The sequence below is a fragment of the Halichoerus grypus genome, chromosome 12 (genome assembly GCF_964656455.1).
Source record: "Halichoerus grypus chromosome 12, mHalGry1.hap1.1, whole genome shotgun sequence".
NCBI lineage: Eukaryota > Metazoa > Chordata > Mammalia > Carnivora > Phocidae > Halichoerus > Halichoerus grypus.
Window position 1 is genome coordinate 53,599,220 of NC_135723.1, and position 15,539 is coordinate 53,614,758.

Genomic DNA, 15,539 nt, shown 5'->3' on the forward strand with positions numbered 1-15,539 from the left:
TGCAGCCTGAGCCACACATGGTGATGGAGATCCAGATAACAGAATAGGTGGGTCAGCAAATAACCTCCTCTCCACACACAAAAACAAAAATAAAACAAAACACACCATACATTTAAAAAGGAGACCTGCCATTTTTATGGCTTTGTTGTACATTTTTAAACTCTGTAAGTAACCAAATGGGACTGAACAACTCTTTCAAACCATAATGGGGCCATTAGATTATTTTTATCTGGCTTTACACTAAATGGATCCCTATGTAACTGAAAAAGAACTAAAACTTGACCTGAATTTAGACGGGGGCCCTGTATTTGAAAACCCTTGGTACCATTTGCACATTATGTATGGTTCTTATCCCTTTTGGTCTTATCATAGAATTATTTAGGCCTGTGTCTAATCTCTATTCCTAGACAGTGAGCATCTAGAATCTAGGTATAATTTGGTACCTAGTCATTGCACAAGAAGCATTTACTGGAAGAGAGTGTGAAAAGGGGAAAGGAGGAGGAAGGGAAGTAAGCTAGCCCCTCCCATTTGCCTTACATATTTCCACAGTAAAATATAAAATAAGAAATGCACTTGACATTTTGGCTGCCAGGGCCAGCACTCCTGGCCCTTCTGTTTCTGGCTTCCTAGGTCACCAGGAGGTTGGTGCCAGATGAGGCTAAAAGAGATGCTTGGACAGTGCCGAGGTTCTGGTTTCACTAATCATTCTGATGGATGTGTTGTGGGCTTCCCCACCCCACCGGTTCAGAAACATCCCTCCAAGGAGGTTTGCCCCTACTGGATGAAGCTAGTAGAGACCATGAGGCCAGTTTGCCATACTTCCAGGGGGCTCCTATGAGTCACCAGTCTGAAGGCCTGAATTTCAAGCTTGTTACCTCCTACCTGGTAACTGTAGGACTTCAGCTCCTGGACTGTAGGGGAAGGTCGGGGACTATCTCTACTCCGGAATCTCTGGAGGTGTCTTATACGTGCTGTGAATCAGACTGAGCCAATGCTCCTTGGAGCCAAGTCCCCTTCTCCTTGGGAATCTGCACCCTCTGGAGGGCAGTTCTCTAGGGCTGCCTCGGCCCTCAGCTCCTCCCTGGTCACATTTCCATGCTCCACAGGGATCATTGTCCTAGGCAACATTTCTGCTGTTTCCAGAGAGTTCTTTTATCCTCTGGGTAACCCAAAGCTGGCAGCTGGTTTTGCTGAAGCAGATCAGAGATGGAGGTTTGGCAAGAGGGGCAAGCTGATTCCAGAGCCCTTGTCTCTAGTTACATCTTCTTCATCTTTCAATGGACTTCTCTGGGTCTCTGGATTCTACATAGCCAGAGGTGGTGGCCCCTGCCCTCATTTAGACACCCCCTCCCCACCATTCCTTACTCTGGAAGACAGAGTGTTGATGGCAAAATTCAATACAAGTTTCATTTTAAGTGAGAAGTTGTGGTGGTTGCCTAGCAAAGGTGTAGCTGGTCCCATGCCTTCCCTTCTCCTTTTGTTTGATGATCAGCCTGGAGTTTTCAGTTTCTCCTCCAAGAATTTTTCCCAGATTCACCTGAACTATTTGGGCGGGAGAAAATACCATTTGCATCTTTCATCCCTCCTAGAAAGCCATAAGGCTTAATTCTCAGCGATGCTATGGCCCACCAGGAACCTACTCTCCATGAAAACAAAATGGTGGCAGGCCTATCTCACTGAGTCTCAGCATTTTACCCTTAGGGGCGGGGAGGTGCTTCCTCTAATCACAGTGGCCTTTAATTGCCTGGGACCACAGTCTGAGGGACAGAATGGCTGGCTGCTCTCCCCATTGAAGGACTGGCCCAGGAAATTTGGAGACTCTTTTGGACAGCTGGTAGTTCTCTCTTGGATCAGTGAAGGTGGCTTCCTGCTCCTCTAGGAAGCAGAAAGCCTGCCTCAAAGCGGGTTACTGAGGATAGCAGCGGGACCTATCTGAGGCTGGCCAGATCTGCAGAACATCTCGTTTTAGGGCCCTTTCTGGAACGAGGTTTCTAACCACCATACCTGGGAACCTTGCCTGCCTGCCTGCAGCAGGTGTTAGGACAACACGGGCAAGGCTGGCGACACCTCTGACCACCAGACTGGTCTGCCTGGGGCACCTGCATGGGCATCAGGCTTTCCTCCTACCACCTTCTCCTCGCCCCTTCTGAGGCTGGCCACGCTGGCCCTTCCGTGGGACCTGCGCCGGCCGGTCTTACCCCGGCCTTCCTCTTCCCATTTATCCAACTGCTTCCTCACCGTCTCACCCTGTTCGTGGGCACACTCGGGGTCGGGGACATGCTCGAGCTTAAGGTAGAGGGGGGCTGTTATGACAGACGAGGATGCTAGCTAGCCATACCTGCCTCCAGCCACTTCATCTTCCTCCGGGAAAAAGTTCCCTCTTTCAGAAATTTTCTAACCCACGTTAGAGGAACGGAGGATCGCTTTCTAGGGACCGCTCCCCTTTCCTCGTGTCTTCCTAGGGAGAGAAGGAAAACTGACATTCTCAGCAAGCTCTAGCAGACTGCATTCATATTTTCTCCTCTCCTCAACATGGTGACAAGCACTGTCTGTGCCTGAGGAGGAGTTTGAACAAACACATCAACGAGCTCCAATCCCTAGAGTAGAGTAGTTAATCCCTGGTGCAGAAGTACATGCTCCAGGATTCAAATAACCCCAGAGGAACCCCACAACATGTAGCTCAACCAACCCTGGGCCTCCCAGTGGACGCTTCCAGTGTGGTCTCGCGGTACGGAATCACAGATGTCACTAGATCCACCTTTAGGTTATTTTAAAACCTTGATCCAACCCACCCTCTGAGTTTCCTCCTCCTCCCTGCAAGATTTTTTGTGGGGTTTTTTGTTTTTTGGTTTTGGGGGGGTTTTTTTGGTTTTTGGAAATTCTGAAGAGAATTTTGCATTTATGATCCCACTGTCATCTTATCCTCCCTTCCCAGCACCAAGGGACTTGGAGCCATTCCTGCTGGAGCCCCAGCCCCACCACAGATGGGCCACTGCTACCAGAAGCCCACCCAGGCTGCCCCCCGACTCTGTGATTTCAAGACAGTGCCCTGCCTCTCTGGCCACTGCTGGCATTACTTCAGTCTCGAGCACAGAGTGCTGAAGGCAGCCTTGCCTCAGTGGCACACTTAGAGGGGCTCGCTGTTTCCTTTGTGTGCTGTGCTTTGCTCGGAGGGCCCGCGGCAAGGTGGCTCTGCACCCTGAAATGTTTGGGAGTGGGAGCGGGCTTCTTCCCATTTACCTGTAACCTGCCACAGTAATGATAAGAGCTAACATTTCTTTCTTTTTTTTTTTAAAGATTTTATTTATTTATTTGACAGAGACAGACAGCGAGGGAGGGAACACAAGCACGGGGAGTGGGAGAGGGAGAAGCAGGCTTCCCGCGGAGCAGGGAGCCCGATGTAGGGCTCGATCCCAGGACCCTGGGATTATGACCTGGGCCGAAGGCAGACGCTTAACGACTGAGCCACCCAGGCGCCCCTAAGAGCTAACATTTCTTGCGAGCTCACCACACATTGTTCTGAGCACTTTACGTGTATTCACTCATTTCACTGCCACAAAGACTCTGAGGAGGCTGCAATTACTAGCACCCCCATGGTGTGGATGAGAAAACTGAAGCGTAGATGGGTGAAGACAAGCTGGAGACTGGCAAGGGGGAAAGCCAAGTTTGGAACCCAGGTAGTGGGGCTAGGCCATTCTGCCTTACCTCCGCGCATGCCAAGTGGCTGGAGCGTAGAAGGTTTCAGTGAAACCTGTTAAGCTCCCTTCCAGAACCTCATTCTCCTCTGAGGAATACAAAGGCAGGTCAGATCCCAGTCTTCATACCTGCCCTCTTTTTCCTTTGTTTTCTTTAAGTGCCTCAGAGTCCTTTGCCTATGTGGCTTAGGTTTCTCTTCCCCACCCACCACCCTCCTCTATGTCAGAAGACATGCCTATATTCTAGAACTTCCAACGTAGACATGGCTTGAGGACTTTTCCCAGAAGCCCTGGTTCTCTTGGTAAATTAGCGGATGCATATAGGCGGAGGGAGGAAAATGACTTCCAGCCCGGCCAAGCAGGACCTCTCTCAGCAAAATATGGATGGCTTCATAACTATTCCCTAAGAGCAGATGGCAAATCTTTAAAGTCGAATTTCAGAAAAGGATTTGTCAGAGTGCTTACTTCTCTTCTTCTTTGAGCAGGTTTTACTGAGGAAGGGCGTGAAAGATGTTAAGAGCGATCCACAACGTTTAGGAGAAGTTGGCCAAAGCAACCCCTATTTCCCACTTTTGCACTCTTCTCATCAAACATGATGAAAAGATCAAGTAACGATAAAGGGCTTGGCATCAGCATGGTCCAGTGCAGCTGGTTGCACAGAACTGGTCTAAAAATGAAATGACTCTTCCATTGTTTGCTTATTACTCACTTCAGATAGAGAATCCAAGAGCAAATGACATTCCTCTCGGCTTGTCAGTGATTTCACTTCCGAGCAGCGTCCCTGCATAGCTAGCTTCCTCCCGCCTCCACAGCATTCCCACCGCTGTCTCCATTTGCTTTTACCCTTAATACTATTTTGCATTCAAGCACATTAAATGCAACCCATGTTATACAAGCCATTATTTATTCTTGCATCGAAACACTGTAGGTCACCCACCACATGCTAAAGAGAGAAAACCCATCAACAAATAGGCCCTGTCCATTCAGCTTAATTGACATGTCCATTGTCTTTAACTAGGGTGTCTGCATAACAGTATACACCGGGAAGGATGTGGCAACACCCATTGGCTGCTGCCTGGCTTTGCAGCGATAATTGAGTGCCATTTGACCAATGCTGAGGGGTCTTCTGGGTGTGTTTTCCTCCTTTGTCAATGTTAATGCAATGCCAAGTGATAAAGATGCCCTTTGGCATTCAACACTCTTAGCCTTTAATAATAAACACTTTCTGCATCTCAAATTGCTGCTATACATGAACAGGTTTTAGTCAACCCCTGAAGCAATATGTACCTTCTCATTACAGGGCAGCAGTGGTGAGAAAGCAATTCACTAAGCCATAGGGTTGGCAATCACCCATATTTTCTGCTATGAGTAAATAACTTCAATTGATTTAATCATAAAAGAATAACAGGAAAACTACATTGATTTCCAAATCCCTAATGTGAACATCAGACTCTATTGACCAGGCTGCGTGCAAGGAGGTTGTAGCCATTTGTATGAACTCAAGAAACATCAATACTTGATCATTACGCCAACAAAAAAATGACAATTTGGGCCTATTTCAAAATGGATTGAAGTAATATTATGCAGGGTGATTGGGCAATCTAGAGTGATATCAGTGATAATATGCTGCAGTGCTCATTAGGTTAAAAAGAACAAAATCCATAAATTCTGGTGAACAGTTCTCTTGCTAATTGTAATAGGTCATTCACCTTCTATAGTAACAGTAATAACACACTAGACCTCTATTTCTATTAAAGTAACCAAATGGGGTTGTCGAAAATTCATTTGTTACCCATGTAAATTTAGCTGCTCAGAAGACCAGCGCACACAGAAAATCGCTTTATAATTGGAGAAAGATAGTGTTTGTTTCCTCCACGTTGACTGATCATGCAGGGTTTAGAAACAAAGTCTAGAATCTTTAAGATGAACATTTACATATAAAAATGTGCGAAAAGAAAGAAAGGTGTTCTTTATTTTAATGCAGGAGAAAGAATGTTGGGCTGAGTAGTTAAGTAGGGGAACATGTTTAAGTAGGGAGAGGTCCTAGTGATAAGAGGCTAGGACAAGGGGCTGAAGCCAGGACCATCCCAGGCAAAATAGGACATGGGATCACTGAGGAGTTGAGACTGACTGTCAAGTCTGCCACTAAATTGCTTTGAAACTCCAAGTAACTTGCCTCCTAATTTTGAGTCTCTTCTTCTTCACCTGCAAAATGATATAATCTATAATCTTACAGATTTCTTCTGTCAAAATTTGAGTCTGAACTAAATGATTTTAATGTCATCATCCTTTTATTCATTATTTATTACTATGAATGCTTCTTAACTATGGACTATCTCAGTACAAATAGTTTCTCTTTTTGCTTACTGAGGCAATGATGATTATTTTAATGAAAGTTCTTATCTAATTGCAGAAAATATAACAGGTAGGCTCTTTCCCATTCAAAAGACCCAAAGCCCTTGATAATATTTAAATACATAAAGTGTGGGTGAGCCCCGTATTGAGCACTGACTACATGGTGGAGCATCCTAAGGGACTTGATGGTATAGTCAATTGGTATTACACTTTGTGTGTGCCTGGAACAAAACCAGGTCTACCGTGGGACATGGAAGTCATATAAGAAAAGATATCTGCCCAGAGCGCCTGGGTGGCTCAGTCGGTTAAGTGTCTGCCTTTGGCTCAGGTAATGATCCCAGGGTCCTGGGATTGAGCCCCACGTTGGGCTCCCTGCTCAGTGGGAAGCCTGCTTCTCCCTTTCCCGCTGCCCCTCTCTCCCCACTTGTGTGTGCATGTGCGCTCTCTCTCTCTCTCAAATAAATAAATACAATCTTTTAAAAAATTAAAAAAAAAGATATTTGCCTTCAAGTAATCACATCATTGTTAGGGAAGTGAATTAATTATATAAGAGAGTAGATAATTGACTCCAAAATGTAGTTTGAAGAATATGTTGTAGAATTTAGAAAAGGCTAAAATCAATGCGGGTTGGACTATTTAGAAATAATTACGGAGTTTGTAATTGGAATGTCTAGGCTTTGAAAACTGTATGAAGTTTGACCAGATGGGAAGAGAGCAGTAGGATCTTTTGACAAGAGAGTCAATACGAGAGTGAACAGGCAGAAAAGGGAATTGCATTACTGGCATGGAGACGTATGCTAGTAACTCACTTTGGCTAGGTGAGATCAGATATATGAGCACCAGAAATCAAATAGTTTGTGTAATATGGTAGCCAAAAGAAAACATTTTGAATTGCTGTGTTTCTGTAAGTGTAAGAAGCTTTCAGGGGCACCCGGGGGCTCAGTTAAGCATCTGCCTTCAGCTCAGGTCATGATCCCAGGTCCTGGGATCAAGTCCCACATCAGGCTCCCTGCTCGGTGGGGAGTCTGTCCCTCTCCCTCTGCTGTAGCTGCCCCTGCTTGAGCTCTCTCTCGCTGTGTGTGTCAAATAAATTAAAAAAATCTTAAAAAAAAAAAAAAAAAAAGCTTGTAACGTGGTCCAAAAGATAATTTTAGGCTATATAGTCACTAAACATTAAGGAATATTGAATCATTTTATGAGAAAATTATAACTCTTTCAACTCCTTTAGTTATCCTAATAAGACTTTATCCTCTAGCACTTGTTAATTTCCCTTTGCAGAGAAAGAGAAAACAGACCTGGGACCAGAACTTTGGGCTGGCAAAGTTATCCATTGATAACATTGTTGTGTTTCCATCGTATTAATTTTAAGGCTACCTTCTAAGTCCATTAAGTGGTAACGGTTTTCTTTTGACAACGGCAAACAATTAGCAATGCTTGAAATATGAAGTAACGTAAGCAGCATCCAGATATGACGAAAATCCTGAAGGTGGTATGTGAATGGCAGTTTGGGAAACACTGTTAGAGCAGAAAGAGCCCTGCTCCTCAAAGGAAAAGCCTGGCTTTAAATCCTTCCTCTGTGGTTTATTAATGGCGACCTTGTGTAACCACTTACTCTCGCTGAGCCTCAGTTTACTTGTCTGTAAAGAGTGGGGTCGGGTGAGATGAACTCCAAGGTCTCCTCCGGCTCACACTTGCGTGATTAAAGGGCTATTGAAGGCTTCTGAGCCGACAGTGACAAGATGAAAGTGGCATTTAAAGAAGATTAGTCTGGCAGTGGCACGAAGGTGAGTTTGGAGAGGAGAAAGCGTGGGGTCAGGGAGGCCAGATAGGTGGCTGCTTCCGTAAACCGGGAATGAGCCCATAAGGGCCTTGGCCAGGATGAAGGCCATGAGAAGGCAAGGGATAAAGAGACGGGGAAGGCATTTCAAAGGAACATTTGACAAGATTTGAAAACTAAATAGTGAACAGAATCATAAAGGTGACTTGCGGATTTTGAACTTGGTGGAATAAAAAGGGAAGCCTTTTGACAAAATACGTATGTTGGAGAAAAAAGCTTGTTGGGTTCTGAAAATCTTGAGTTTGAGCTGATTGCAAGGCACTGATGTTTAAATGCTCTTGGGACAGATGAAAATCCAGGACTGTGCTTAGATAAAAAGAATGATGAGCAACTACAGATGTAAGAGTCTTCTGCAATGAAATGATGAAGAAATGAGTTGCTAGAGAGAACACAAAGGCAAGAATAGCAGAAAGCCCCAAACTGAATTTTGGAATACTATGCCTTTTGTTAAGGGAGCAGGAGAAGGAGGAAAAACCGGGAAAAGGAAATAAATATAGAATGCTCACAGAATGACAGAAAGCAGAATAGTGTGGGGTTCTGCAAGCCAAACCAGGAGCCAGTTTTCGAAAGATGAGTAGTACTGAGTACAGAAAATCATGAAGAAGGAGGAGCTCTGAAGCAAAGACAAAGGCTTGACTAATGTCATCGGTACCCTTCTTTTGAGCCAAAAGCATCAAAGTGGTAGCAGCTGATTAAGATTAAAAAGAGATTAAGATTAAGAACCAATTGAGAGGGAAAAGTAAAGGCAAAAATATGAAAATTTGGTAAACTGCAGATTCAAGGAAAGTTGACTTAAAAAATTACATGGGTAGACTGATAACAGAAGGGCATCAAAGGCTCTGGGAAACAGAAAGATAGAAGGTTCTGGAGAGTGAAGGGAGATACACTGTGGACTCCACATTGTAAGGTCCAAATTATGAACATGGCCCACCTTTGAGTCATCAAGGGTCCCCATAATTAATTTCAAAGAAAGAGGCCTCACGTGCATTTCCTGTTTCCTAGCAGGTCTCCACCAGGTTCAGGTGCAAAACAGCCTCAAAAACAAGTGTTTCCTGCATGCAGACTTTATTGTAGATTCACTCTTGCAAGCACTTCCACTCTCAGTCGGCCCCTAGGGTTGAGATGGACATATACTTTTCCTACGTCAAGTCTGGGACCACCTGGCTTCCTTGCTTTGGTGACTCGAGTGTGACGTCTGGGTGCTCACCTCATTGAGCCGGGAATTCCCTTCCCAGGCTGGGCAGGATTAGCAAGGGCTCTCTGTCTATTTCACACATGCCGGTGGTTACAGCTCTTGTGTCTCGTTGTGTGTGTGATCCTTTCCACACGGCTACAAAATATTATGAGCCAGCATCTCAACTTATGTCCAAAAATAAGTCGGGGCAGGAGTTTTCACCAGCTAGAGGAGAAGAATCTAAAAATAAAGGGACCAGATTGCCATCCTATATAACTCTCCGGGAATTCCCTACAGCAAGGCTGTGTAATTCATTTACCCGAACCAGGACTCCCAGCAGACACTGTGCCCAGCTTCTCTGCAGCCCATAGGAAGGTTCTGTGTTTGACACATGTTTTCCTTGAAAACAAGGAGAGAACAGGAAAGTAAAATAACTTTCCTGGTATCAATTAAAGCTGTAATTTTGACTATATGAGCTAACATGAATTAAAGTAGTAATTTTGAATAGATGAACTAAATTCAGTGTGAGGCAGAATATCATGTTAAGAACATAGACGCTTCATGCCACAAAATCTCAACTTAAAGATGTAAGCTTCAGCCCCATGGTGTCTGGATCCGTTCCTGGGTGCCATGGGAAGCCAACAATAATGCCAATAATACCAAGAAGGTTAACCTAGTTAACTGCAGACTGGTGAAATAGAATGGTATCGTCAGTGATCCACAAACTCAGTTGCCTCCAGGAACCAGGGAGTTAAATAAGCTGACCAAATCGGGTAGTGTGGAATGCAGTGGGGACAGGTGGAGCCCAGGGTCCACTGCACAGAGGCAACCCCTCTGAGGGGATCAGCCACCCACGCACCTCAAGCCAGATGACAGGGAAGGCCCCAGTGAAGTCAGATCTTCCAATTAGTCCAGAGAATCTAGAAATCCTGATTTTTATCGGATTCTCCTGAGTTTTAAACCCTGGCAACAAATTAGACATATTTCAGATACCGTACTGGGCAGACAAAACATGTCAGTGAAGCAGTGTTTTACGAGCTGGCTTCTAGCTCTCAACCTTTAAATATGGGAGCTCTCTGAGATCCCACAACCTGGAGAAGTCCATTTGCCCCAAATAACTGGCCTGAGGCCCAGCCCTTCAAGGGCCAGGAGTTCTTCTGCTCCTCAGGCTTTGCCCTCCTGTGGGGGACCTGAAATCCAAAATGGCCTTTCATTCCCCATCAAAACCTGGTTCCATCAGTAGCCGCTGAGCTCCCCAAAAAGGTAAGAGAGATGTTATCTACCTTAAAAATGAGTTGTAAAATGAGAGTGCTTTCCAGAAAGATTTGCATCGCAAAGAGACCACCCGTGAACCGAAATCCACTTTTAAGCAGTCTGAGGGAGTAAAATGAGATGTGGTGCCCAGCTGGTCAGGAGATATTTGAGGGAAGTCAGGGATCTTCCTGGATCTTCGAAATGCCCTGGGAGTCTAATGTATGCTAGCTCCACCTCATGCATTCATTCTTTCATTTGTTCAGAAAGTGTTGGGTCAGTCCATACCATGTGCGGAGCACAGAGTTGTGTGGTTAGGGTGCAGGGCAAACGGGCCTGTTACAGAGGCAGACAGGTCATTAGGCTCTTACTTTATACTGCCTCGGAGTTCCAGCACCGAGACTCTCGGAGGTGAGATCTAAAAACACCAATATCTTGCCCTTTTTAGTCCCACTTTTTCCTTTCCTCTGCCTGACACCCTCATTTGCTCCAGGCCCTACTTCCCCTGTTCTTACCTCTGCTGGGTGACAGTCTGCCGGCCAGTGGCTTCCAAAGCTGGGCACTGGGGGGCCACTTGTGGCTCCAACAGCCTTTGCCTTTCTCACCTGCAGACCTGTTCTCAAGCTGCTCCTTCTTCCAGGAATGGTGTTAATTTGTTCCTTTGTCATGGCCCTCATGTTGTTCCGCCTTCCTGTTTAGCTAACTGGTTCCATTTCTACATCTGTTATCAATGTGTAAGGCCAAGGGTCATGCCTTTTTTTTTTATATCTGTGTATCCCCCATGTGTGCTTATATTTTTGGCACTCAATAAATGTTGATTTAAATGTGTGAAGAGCTATCTCTTCAGTCTCAGTTTCCTCCCTATCCTTTCAGGGCCCAATTAAATGCCGCCTCTGTCAGGCAGCCTTCTCTGATTGCCTCAGCCTCAGAGAAAGTTCTCTTCTTGCTCAGAATATCTTTAGCCTTGGGTTTGAACTCCTCTTACTGCTGTCTCACACAGGGCTTGGTACTGTAAGCATCGTACATATATGTGCCTCAACTCTACTAGACTGTAATTCTTCTGAGGGCAGAGGAAGTTTCTTCTGAATCTTTCCACCCTGCACTGTAGATAGCACATGATATGGCCCATAACTGGATTTCATTCAATACGTGTGCCCTGAATCAGTGTGTTTGAGCAAATGAATGAACTGAACAAATGAAGAGGACAGGATCTGAGATCATCAGAGCATAACTGACCCCGCCCAACTGGTGCCTTCATTTATGTACTTGTCGTGGGTGTTTTTAGATCTCACCGATATCTATTTAAAATAGTGATTCTCATTAATTTAATTTCCCAAGTAACTAAAGACCACAAATCCTGAAGAAAATCTTTTTGGTAAAAGGTAGATAGAGTTCACTGTGACATCCAGATTCTTATAGGTTCTATAAAACATTGACCCCTCCAGAGTTAGAAAGGTGTTTGGGACTCTTCCTTCACTGAGTTTGAAACAGATAGCAATATTTTTTTCCCCTTATACCTTCTTTAACAGTTCTTTCTCTCATCTCTTACTTGTTGCTATTATTATTGCTGTTACTGCTTCAGCAGCTGTCTCCCATCCTCTCTCCTCGATTCAGTTTATTTAATCAACGATTATTTCTTGAGTACCTGTTATGTGGCTTTGAACTTGCTCAAGGCCTGAAAAGCTGACATCCCAGTTTGTTAGAGTGGTGTTTTAAAAGAGTGGCGTTTCAGAAAGGAGAAAACACATTTGAGTGAGGAATCATTTATTGGTAAAAGAACCACAGTTCAGTGCATGGATTCTGCAAACTCTCTTTTGGACTCCGAGCGAGTGAGTGGACATCTCACCCTCCACTGTGCTCCAGGGAACAGCTGTCTGAGTAACTGAGCAGGAGATGAGTGCACTACGAGCAGACTTGCAGCTTCGGGAAGGGAACTGCTGACCAGAGCAAGGAAAGGATTTGCTCCATTCTGCAGTGAAATCAAGTTGCAATTCCGCATCTTGACTTCTCCTCTCTTGATTCTGCCATTAAGGCACCTCGTCTTCTCATAGTACATCACCAGTCAGGTCACTAAAATAATGGAGGAAAACAAGGTAAGAGAACCATAAAGCCATACTTTGCAACATAATGTTGTCAAGAATCTAACAGTCTCTTTTCATTCCTCTATACAGCAAGGGGAAAAAAGGAATGACCAATTACACAACCTTTTCCTTGAACATTTTCATAGATAATAAAAGAGGCAATAGGTATTACCTCCAGGAGTGACGGATTAGAGATTTCTCTTATCTAAAATAGAACAATAGTTCACATATCAGTGTTTAGGGCAATAAACAACCACATCATTAATTTCTACCTCAGAATCATGAGTGATTACTCTTTCTATCTCTAAAAGCCCATAGACTCTTAACTATTGGAAATGAAAATAATGTGCCATCGATTTGAGCAGCCTTTTAGAATATAGGAATAATGATCTGAGGGATTTTTAATTATCTAAACTCCAGTAAGAGTCCTTGTGAGCATTTAAAAAAAAAAAAAAAAAAAAAAGGAAGAAGAAGAACACGACCCAATATGTAAAAGGTGCCTGAGAAAATGAGATGTGCCCTGGGCAAATTTAGATTCTATAGCAAAGAGCCTATCATAGATGCTAAGAATTGAGTCCCTTGTGCCTCAGAGAAGGCTGAGCGGAGAAACTTTCAAAGAGGGCAGATGAACACTCCTTAAAGGAATTTTTATACACGAGTAAATAGTATTCAGCCATCTTCGTGGTTACAATTTTATTATCTACATATGCCTCAGGCCTGTTGGAAGTCATAAACTCACACACCGAATGACACCTGAGACAAGCCCGTGTATTGGCTGCCTTTTCACCTTGTATCCATTTGTGAGTTAAATAGCTGATATGATGGGCTCTTTTTTTCTCACACTTATAAGCCAAAGTCATTGCCCTGTCAGTGTATAACGATTTTAGTATTTTTGGAGTGCAAGCCAGAGGATTTTTCCATTGCATTAGGGAGCAACCGTCCTATCCATAATCAGAGTGAATGCGTGGGGGAGGGGAGAAAGAAAGGAAGTTGGGTTGAGAAGGACAAAGGAAAGAAAAGAGGAAATCTTCCATTTGGAATGCTGGACCTGAGCCCCTTTCAGGGAAGAGCTTCTTAGGCTGTCTTGGGCACGCTATTTAGTTTCTCCTCAGATGCTTTCAGCCCCCCAAGGCTCATCAAAATGACAAATATTTTTTAAGTGGGCCTCTTGCCCCTCAAATTTCTGAGAGCCGAGCCTGTAGGAAACTGATAGGGTGTCCATCTACCTTCAAACTCCACTTGCAGTGTTTTCCTAAGCCCACTTTTGTCTGGTTCCTAATCCATTGGGTATTAATGTTAATCTGATATTTCTGAAGTGCTTAACAGTGTTTGTCTCTGAAAGGGGCTGTGGAAAAGCAGACTGATGGATTGGCCGTGGATTTGACAGGAATTCAAATTTTGAAAAACAAACCTACTTATCCGAAAGTGCCAAATAACCATCATATGTTTCCCGAAAATAAGAGCGATATATAAAGAATCTTAGACGGTGACACTAATTTCCATGTTTGCTGCACCATTTTAGCACTCCCATAAACCTGTAGTAGCTTTAACAGAAATATGGCTGGATGAGGCATATTTTATTCCTCAGCGTGCAAGCCTAATGAATAGAAACTTTAACACGTTCTTAAACAGTCCCTGCTTTCAAACTTAGGGACGTATTTTAACAGACATGCAGTTCACACTGTACCTTTAATATTTGGGAGAGATAACCTAATATCTGGTTATGATTTACAGGATTGGTCAGATTGGCAGAACTCCATATTTTGCCAAACATGGTCATTTTACCAAAGCAGTTCCTTATTTGTTTTCCCCACCGCGAACCTCCAGACGGTGGACACCACTCTGACCCAGTCTCTGGCGATGCTGTCCTAGGACTCCTCCTTGGGAACCACGTTGAAGGTGAGACTTTGAAGTTCTTATTCTTCTCATAAATGAAACTGGTGGACTGGGCCCAAAGATGTCTATATTAAGCTAAATTCTGGGTAAGCAAGTCTGAAGTACGTATGTTAAAGTCTATTGAGGACGACATTTTTACCAAATTTTAAAAATCAGCTGTTTTTAATATGAAAGCAATGTATCATCTACAAAAAAAGTAGAACATTCAAACAAACAAAAAGAAAAAATGTAAACATAGTCACATGTAACCTTTGGTATGTATCTTTTGAGATTTACACTTCTGCAAAAATCAATCATATCTAATTATGTATAATATATATTGAGTATAATGAAACATGCTTGGATTTAATTAAAAACATGTTTTTAGATAGTGGTGATAGTTACATAACAGTATGAACGTGCTTAATGCCACTGAACTGTAACTTAAAAATGGTTAAAATGGTAAATTTTATGTCTATTTTACCACAATAAAATTTTTTTTAATTTTTTTAAAGATTTTTATTTATTTATTTGAGAGAGAGAGAGAATGAGAGAGAGCATGAAAGGGGGGAAGGTCAGAGGGAGAGGCAGACTCCCCACTGAGCAGGGAGCCCAATGTGGGACTCGATCCCGGGACTCCAGGATCATGACCTGAGCAGAAGGCATTCGCTTAACCAACTGAGCCACCCAGGTGCCCCTAAAAATATTTTTTAAATAAAATGAAAATCTAGAGAACATGCTACTTTGTTGCTTGTTTTGTAACCTAATATATTACAACTCTCTCTCCATGTTGATCAATACAATTCAAGAGCATCATCTTTAATGGCTATGAAATATTCCACTTTGTGGATATGTGCTTTAGATTATTTAAATCAGTGGTTCTCACTCTGGCTGCACATTATAATCACTTGGAAAGTTTACAAAAAACAGATGACCAAGACTTAACTTCCTGAGATTTGATTCAATCAATCTGGGAGGGACTTGTATATCACCCATTTTTTAAGGCTTCCTGGGTCATTCTAATATTCAGTCAGTGATGGCCAACACTGATTTCAATGATCTCTTTTCTGAGACACTGAAGTCATTTCCATTTTTTTTTTAAATAATTTGATGTAATTCTGAAAAAATTAACTTCAGAAGGATTTTGTAGCAAACTCCCATAATGATGTATTTAGGTCGGAGTGTGATGACCATGTACTTTACCATCCCAACCAGGATTTCTCAGAGTAAATGGGGCTCCATTATTCAATGCACTAGGACAACAGGCATGT